Source organism: Triticum dicoccoides, chromosome 5A (genome assembly GCF_002162155.2).
Source record: "Triticum dicoccoides isolate Atlit2015 ecotype Zavitan chromosome 5A, WEW_v2.0, whole genome shotgun sequence".
Classification (NCBI taxonomy): domain Eukaryota; kingdom Viridiplantae; phylum Streptophyta; class Magnoliopsida; order Poales; family Poaceae; genus Triticum; species Triticum dicoccoides.
The window spans coordinates 691,876,821-691,885,183 of record NC_041388.1 but is presented as its reverse complement, the minus strand read 5'-3'; positions in this window follow the sequence as shown (position 1 = coordinate 691,885,183).

Genomic DNA, 8,363 nt, shown 5'->3' with positions numbered 1-8,363 from the left:
CCGTCGTGCTGTCGGAACTCATCTACTACTTCGCCCGTCTTGCTAGATCAAGAAGGCGAGGACGTCATTGAGCTGAACGTGTGCTAAACGCGGAGGTGTCGTACATTCGGTACTTGATCGGGACGGATCGTGAAGGTGTATGACTACATCAATCGCGTTGATAAAATGCTTCCGCTTTGCTATCTTCAAGGGTATGAAGATGCTCTCCCCCTCTCGTTGCTATGCCTCTCCTATATAGATCTTGCGTGAGCGTAAGAAAATTTTGAAATTGCATGCTACATTCCCCAACAAAAATGTCATGGTAAGAATTTTTACTATTGTGTCACTAGTCCATCTTTTTCATACATTCTTCTTAAGTAAACTACATTGTTAACTATCTTACTTTTATGTTCTTGAACCGAAGCTCCCAGATGATGTTGTGCCTCCGTTGATGTATGTCGAAGGTGAGATGACAATTGTTAGCATACAGCCATGGACATTGTATCGAATGTGCATACTTGACTTCTCAAATAGATGTAGGCCTTCAAATCAAAGGATGGAGAAAATTAGTGAATGAGCGCAGCCCATAAATAGGAGACCAGTGGACTTTACTATTCTACTCCCAAGCTCAAATGCTCCCTCATGAACAATAGAATTTAAAAAATAGTAAAAAATCAAAAAATTCTGAATTTTTTGTGGTAAACTTTGACAAATGTTTTACATGCACCAAAATTCAGCATGAAATGACATTAGTGGAAGTTGTGGCAAAAAAAATCGATGCTCCAAACTGTTTTTTTGCCACCACTTCGGCGAATGCATTTCGCGCTGAAATTTTTCATTTGGACAAAGCATTTGTCAGAGTTTACCACAAAAAATTCAATTTTTTTGAATTTTTTACTATTTTCTCAATTGTATTGTTAATGAGGGAGCATTTGAGCTCGGGAGCAAATAATCCACGTCCGCCGGAGGATCTTTGTGCTCCATAATGGATATGGAGGTTTTTTTTCTTGTTTTATACTATTTGACCTAAGAGTGAGAGAGGAGTTGGTCGTAGTACTTGTCATGTGCTAGGAAGTTATTTACCTAGAATGATAACAATTAGCTAGTAGTGGTCATGATGATCATTATGGTGAGACATTGTTATATCACTACAATGATGATGAGTTGTTATATCATTATGATGATGATGATGATGAGTTATATCATTGCTACTGTACTAAAATTTGTATAAGGGTGTATAAATATAGTATAAATAGGAAGAAATGAAATACATGCGTATAGTAATGGCATGGCATAATAACCAGTGCTGCTGCTATTTTGCAGTAGCACATGTTAGTTGTAGCATGGGCCCCCATGCTACTACTAGGGTTTTCTCTAGTAGCGTCTCCTTCCTCCCCTCTGATCTTTCTCTAGTAGCACGGGCCCCCATGTAATAGTACAATCAACATTAGATGGTTCCGTAAGTAGTTTTGACAGACATGATTGCCTTGAACTAAGCAAGATTACAAGCATCACAATCTAATACGTTCAACTTTACCATGCTGATCGAAAACCTTTACACACAAACTATTATAAATGGATAAGAAGTCCATTATAAATAGATAAGAAAACAAAATTTTAATGACATGGCATTAAGGTGACCACATTGGTGTCACCTAAACTTGGGCATTCTCCAGGTCGGGCCGAGTTTCAAAAAGCCCGACCCCCAAATCCCAAGCGCAGGCCCGGCTCGGCCCATAGCTTGGCAAAATGCCTAATTTTTGTATTTTAAATAATAAAATAACTATTTTCACGGATTATGAAATATTGGTTCTCAAAATAATCGATGGTTGCACTTCAAACGCTAATAGAGCTTAAGGTTCAAATATAAACTTTTTCTTCTTGAGAAGTGGACTTTATGACATAAATTTGTTCAAACTCTGATTTGGACAAGAAAGTCAACCAACCAAAACAAACTATAACAACTCAATCTACACGAAAGGAAAGAAAAACAAAAAGAATGGAACACATGTTTGTACGGCAATTGATACGTCTCCACCGTATCTACTTTTCCATACAATTTTAGTTTTTTTAATACTCTCATTTGCATGATGGGTGGAACTAACCCGGATTTATTCAACATCTTTATTGTGTATTGGAAAGTGATTTTTATCTTTAGACCCTTTTACACTAGTAGAAAAAGGGCCTTTAGTCCCGGTTCATACTTGACTTCTCAAATATAAATAGAGGGGCAGTAAGAACCGGGACTAAAGGCCCTCCACGTGGCCGCTGCCTGAAGGTCCACCTTTAGTCCCGGTTGGTAACACCAACCGGTACTAAAGGAAATTTTATGAATTTTTTTAGAAATTTTTTTTGATTTTTTTTGAAATTTTTTTTAGATTTTCTTCTGAATTTCAAATTTCTGAATTGTTTTAACCTCTAATCTCTAATCACCCCTCATCATTGCTCAATTTAACCTTTAATCTCAAATCACCACTCATCATTCCAAATCATCTAACTTCCCGAATGGTCACCCATCCTCTCACTACTCCAGCCTGAGCACGCTTAACTTCCGGGTTCTATTCTCGCTCGTTTCCAAGTCTGCACTTGTTGTTTTCCTGACAATAGTAAGATGTCAATCCTATTAACCCTCAGGAATTTAGCTTGAGCATGAAGTCACACATTTCACTGTTTGATTTTGAAACTATTGTTCTAAAAATCAATAATTATTTAGTAACACTAATATTTCTTGAATAAGTAGTTTGACCCTAGTTTCACCATAGTTTGACCAGATTTGACCAAAAAATTCAAAAAACTGAAATAATTATTTAGTAACACTAATATTTCTTGAATAAGTAGTTTGACCATTGTTTGACCATACTTGACCAAATTCAACAAAACTGAAATAATTATTTAGTAACACAAATATTCTTGAATAATTATTTAGTAACGCTAATACTTCTTGAATAAGTAGTTTGACCATAGTTTGACCAGATTTAACAAAAATTCAAAAAACTGAAATTTGAGCATAACTTTTTTTCCTTTTAGAATTTGAGGATTCTAAAAAATTGCAAATAGGCCGTAGGCCGTCTCCATCGAATGCGGATTTTTGTGCTGAATTTTTTGATATATTATACGTTTTTTCTGACATCATATGCAAAAGTTAAAGCCGTTTTACATTTTCCCTACAGTTTTTGCAAAACATGTCCAAAAATGAGTTTTTAAATTTTCCTAACTAGTAGATGTAGTAATATAACTACCTCTCGAAGGATTTTATTTATTGAAGTTTTTATCATTTTCTTTTGATTTGTTCAAAACATAAAAGGCGATCCTGGGGGGTAGAGTTTGAAAATGGGACCTTTAGTCCCGGTTTGAGACACAAACCGGGACTAAAGGGCATTGCACCCTTTAGTCCCGGTTCGTGTCCCAAACCGGGACTAAAGGTCTAATCTTTCACTAGTATAAAAATGGCCTGTTGTCCTGGTTTGTAAGGGCCTTTTGTCCCGGTTCCTGAACCGGGACTAAAGGGTCGGTACTAATGCCCTGTCCCTCTAGTCCCGGTTCAATCCAGAACCGGGATAGATGGGCCTCCACGTGGCCTGTGCGCGGAGCCCAGGCAGGAGGGCCTTTGGTCCCGGTTGGTGGCACCAACCGGGACCAATAGGCATCCACGCGTCAGCATTTCTGTGGCTGGGGTTTTTGTTTTTTTTTGAAAGGGGGGGGGGCTTTTGGGGGTTTTGGGGGGTTAATTTAGGTGTTTCATATATTGTGTTAGCTAGCTATAATTAATAGAGAGAAGTGTCCTCTCTTATGTTCGTGCTTGGTCGACGCTACGTACTATACATACGTATAGAGAGGACTAGACACGCTAGCTAGCTAGTAAGAAAAGGAAGGAAACAGAAGATTGTCATGAACATATATGCATATAGAGAGAAGTGATATCGACCACCTCTCCTTCTCCGAGAGATTGGTCGAACAACAAGTTCTCGTATATCTATCCGACACTACCGGCTACATATATACAATAATTATCTCTTACAAATATAATCTCCTAACATACGGACTCATGGTCCACATAGTATTCTCCGTCTTCAGCGATCACGTGGTCAAGAAAGAATGCCGCCAATTCCTCTTGAATTGCCCGCATGCGAGCTGGTGCTAGGAGTTCATCCCGCTTTCGAAACATCTAATTTGAAGGGGCTCAATACATATATATATGAATGAATGAAACTCAACACAAATGATGGTAATAAAATAAAATTGTGAATGTTGTTATTTACGCACTTCATATTGTTCGTCAGAGTAGCCCCGCTCACAGGTCGTGTGGCGGATGGACTCGCAAACGTAGTATCCACAGAAATCACTCCCTTGTTCCTGCCACAACCACTTTACAAGAAATAGAGGTCAATCAAACTGATAAGCAAGAATGCCAAATGGTATTGATGAAACTAGCGCTTGAATCAATAGGAGATGCGCGGAACATGCTACTATAGTACTTACTTTCGGGTGTCTAAATTGCAGCTTCTTCGGGAGTCCCGGAGCTTTTTTGGTGAATTTTTTCCAAACCCTGCCAGACAAAGAAAACAATTACTTGATATATCAGGAAATGAAAAAAGTTGCTGATATGGTGGATAATGATCGATTTAACTTACTTCTCGAGCATTTGAGTCATGTCCGCATAGTCCTGGGGATCTTTTCGTCTTGAATCTAAGACGGTTACTAGTCCCTGCTCAAGCTTAATCTCTAGGAGAATATAGTGGAAACTGCACACGCATGCATAACTCATCAATTACATTACTATAACCTTGACTAATATATAAGGGAAACCGAATACGCACAAGACAGTAACACTCACTTGAAGTTGTAAGGAAAGAGTATTATATCTTTGTTTTCATTTATTACCAACGATCGTAGCAAGTTGGCCTCGGTATCTGTGGCATGAAATTTGACCTGAGTTCATCTATGATATTTGTGTTAATGAACCCAATATCACCGATTTGTCTTTTCTTCAATTCGATGATCTTCAATCTGCATAATATAGTGAGGATAATTATAAATACATGCAATGAAAGAGCTGAGCTATATAGAGAGACTTAATGACAGAAGTAGTACTACTTACAGACAGTAGCAGGTGACCGTTGCTTTATTGAGGGCCAATTGATTGAAAAATTGAAAGAACTCCTCAAATGGAACAGGCAATAGATCAATTCCAACGAGGTCATGCTCCTTTTTAACTCTCACATACAAAGTACTCCTCCCCCCAGACTCTCTGCAGATTTTCAAGTACCAATCATGCAATCTTCGCATCATCTTTGATAGAGATCTTGCATCTTTGACGAGAGGCTTCCCGTACTCGTATCTTTGTATCTGCACCTCCATGAAATCATAATGTACATCGTCGGGCAGGTAATCTCCAAGATTGCTATAACCGGGCACCATCCTCGGATCATTAGCGATGATGTCGCTAGGCACCTTGAGCGGGGGGCACGATTGCTTTGCTTGTTCGCCGAGCTGGGCAATTTGTTTCCCAGCTCGTCGTTCTTTCAGCCTTTGATCACTGATAGTACTTCCCGACCGCTCCGCTTCGGCAAATTCCTTTCTAATAATGCGCTCATAGTTTCCTTTCGGCGGAGACTTGGGTGGTTTTGTCAGGGCAGCCAGAGTGCGCTTCGCTTTCACCGGATCTACCTTCTCCTCCGAAGGTGGATGTTTGTTTGCTTTCACCCCTTCAAAGAAGTTCCTCACTTCTTCTCGCGCGATCTCGGCGTTCTCCTCCGGGGTCCTCTCGTATGGTAACTTCTCTAGAGTCTTCATAGAAGGACCGAATCTGTATGTCCTCCCGCCTCTAGCTGTACTGCTAGACGCCGGCAGAGCACATGGAGCGGTTGTCTTCTTTACTTGCTTACGAGGCGGAGGAGAAGTACTACGACACGCCGGAGCAGCCGGAGCGGCGGCAGGTCTCTTCCGCCCTTGCTGACGAGGCGGAGAAGGAGGAGGCTGGCTGCTCGGGCGCGCCGACGTAGGGGGAGAAGGAGGCGGAGTGCCGCCACGCGCCGGAGAAGGAGCCGGACGAGTGCCTTGATTGTCACTCGCCAGAGGAGGCGATGGAGGAGGCGGAGTGCCTAACTCGTCGGAGGAGGAGGAGGCGGAGGCTTCCAGTTCGGAAGGTTGATGAGCTCCTTCCGCCATAGGCATGGAGTCTTCAGAGCAGAACCCAGCCGAGTCTCCCCTTCACCGGTAGGGTGGTCAAGCTGGAGGTCCTCAAATCCCTCCGTTATTTCATCCACCATCACCCTAGCATATCCTTATGTAATCGGCCGACAGTGAAAAGTTGCGTCGGGTTCAGTAGGAAAAACAGAGCCAACAGCCACCTTGACCTTCATATTAATCCATTGCGTCATAAGGTGGCAATTTTGAGACTCCATGATAGCATCCACGGGATAGCTGGCAGGAGCCGTCAAGACATGCTCCGGCTGAAGCAGCTCGGTGGAAGCCACGCTGCTTCTCCGCTGAGATGGCGGGGTAGCTTCGGGGGAAGCTTCAGCAGTTCGTTTGTTGCGATTTGCTTCTCGTTCCTCTATCGCTTGTACCCTAGCGTGCAGTGCCTGCAGTTGGGTCTGCTCCACTTTCTTCCTCCTCTCGTGGCATTTGTAACCGCCTGCGTCCGGAAACCCAGCCTTCCACGGAATGGAGCCTGGCGTGCCTCGTGTCCGTCCAGGGTGCTCAGGATTCCCGAGGGCCATTGTGAGATCGTTGTTCTCTCTGTCTGCAACAAACGTCCCTTGCTGCGCTGCTTCGATATAGTGCTTAAGCCTCTTGACTGGTATTTCCATTTGCTCGTCCGTCCAAATGCACTTCCCTGATACAGGGTCCAAGGTTCTGCCAGCCCCGAAGAACTAAGTCCGGCAACGGTCTGGCCAGTTAATTATCTCTGGTTCAATCCCTTTATGAACCAGATCCTTCTCAATCTTGGCCCACTTAGGCCGGGCTGCGAGGTAGCCACCTGACCCCCTGCGATGGTGATGCTTCTTCTTCGCAGCATTTTGCTTGTTTGTCGCCAACATCTTCTTACTCTTTTTCCGATGTCTTGTGGGCCACAAATGCGGGCCAGTGATCTCTGATCTTCTCATATCTGCCATTGAATTCTGGTGTCTCTTTATTTTCGACAAACTTATTCAGCTCTTTCTTCCACCTCCTGAATAGTTCTGCCATCCTCTTAAGAGCAAAAGACTTGATTAATTGCTCTTTAACTGGCTTCTCTGGATCATCCTCTGGCGGTAGGGTGAAATTTGACTTCAGCTCAGTCCAAAGATCATTTTTCTGCAATCATTGACATAAGACACCTCAAGGTCTTCTATAGCCGGCTTCAACCATTGCTGGATGCTGATCGGGATCTTGTCCCTAACCAAAACCCCACATTGAGCAACAAATGTGCTCTTTGTCCGGAGGGGTTCAATCGGTTGGCCGTCGGGCGCGATTACTATGATCTCAAACTTTTCAACCGAGCTCAACTTTCTCTTCGGGCCTCGTCTCTTTACCGAAGTTGTGCTCGATCTAGAGGGCTAGAAAAAAGAACAAAGACTTAATTAATATGTGTACATACCAAAACAATGAATGCATCAATTAGCTAGTCAGCAGAAGCTTAACTAATATATATACCTGGCCAGACTCGGTTCGGTCACCGGAGACGTCATCACGGTCTCCTTCTTGCACCGGCATTGTGTCACCGGAGCCGTCCTCACGGTCTCCTTCTTGCACCGGCATTAGGTCACCGGAGCCATCATAATCAAAGCCAGCTCCTTCCAGACCATCGGTGTCGTTGAGAAACAACGAGCAGACGGCATCACTTCCTCGTGCGATTATGTCCCCCAACAACTCTTCTTGTACTTCGTCTCGGGCGGTGTCCATAGTTTCTTCAAATATTTACAACATGGCAATTATTATTCAAACATGACAGATGGATATATTAGTGGCAAACGTAGAACTAATATTAATTAGTGGCCTCGACGCTGCTTCTCTAGGGTTTGGGGAGGCCTCGACGCTGCTTCTCTAGGGTATGAGGTGGCCTCGACAACGCTTCAAGGATAAAAAAAGAAGAGGAAGAAGAAGAAGAAAAAGAGGAGAAGAAAGAATAGAGGAGCTTTCTTCTCCTCTTTTTTTTCTTCTTCTTCCTCTTTTTTTATCGGGAACGAGGGCCGCCGAGCGGTACATGAAACCCTAAATAGCAAGTATCGTGGGTGTGAGATACATGTGGCCGTCGGTGTCGGACACTACATTCACGTCCCACAAGTGATGTGGGCGTCGAAGCCTGCGTCACTTGTGGGACGTGGATGTAGTGTCCGACACCGACGGCCACATGTATCTCACACCGACGATACTTGCTATTTAGGGTTTCCTCTACCGCT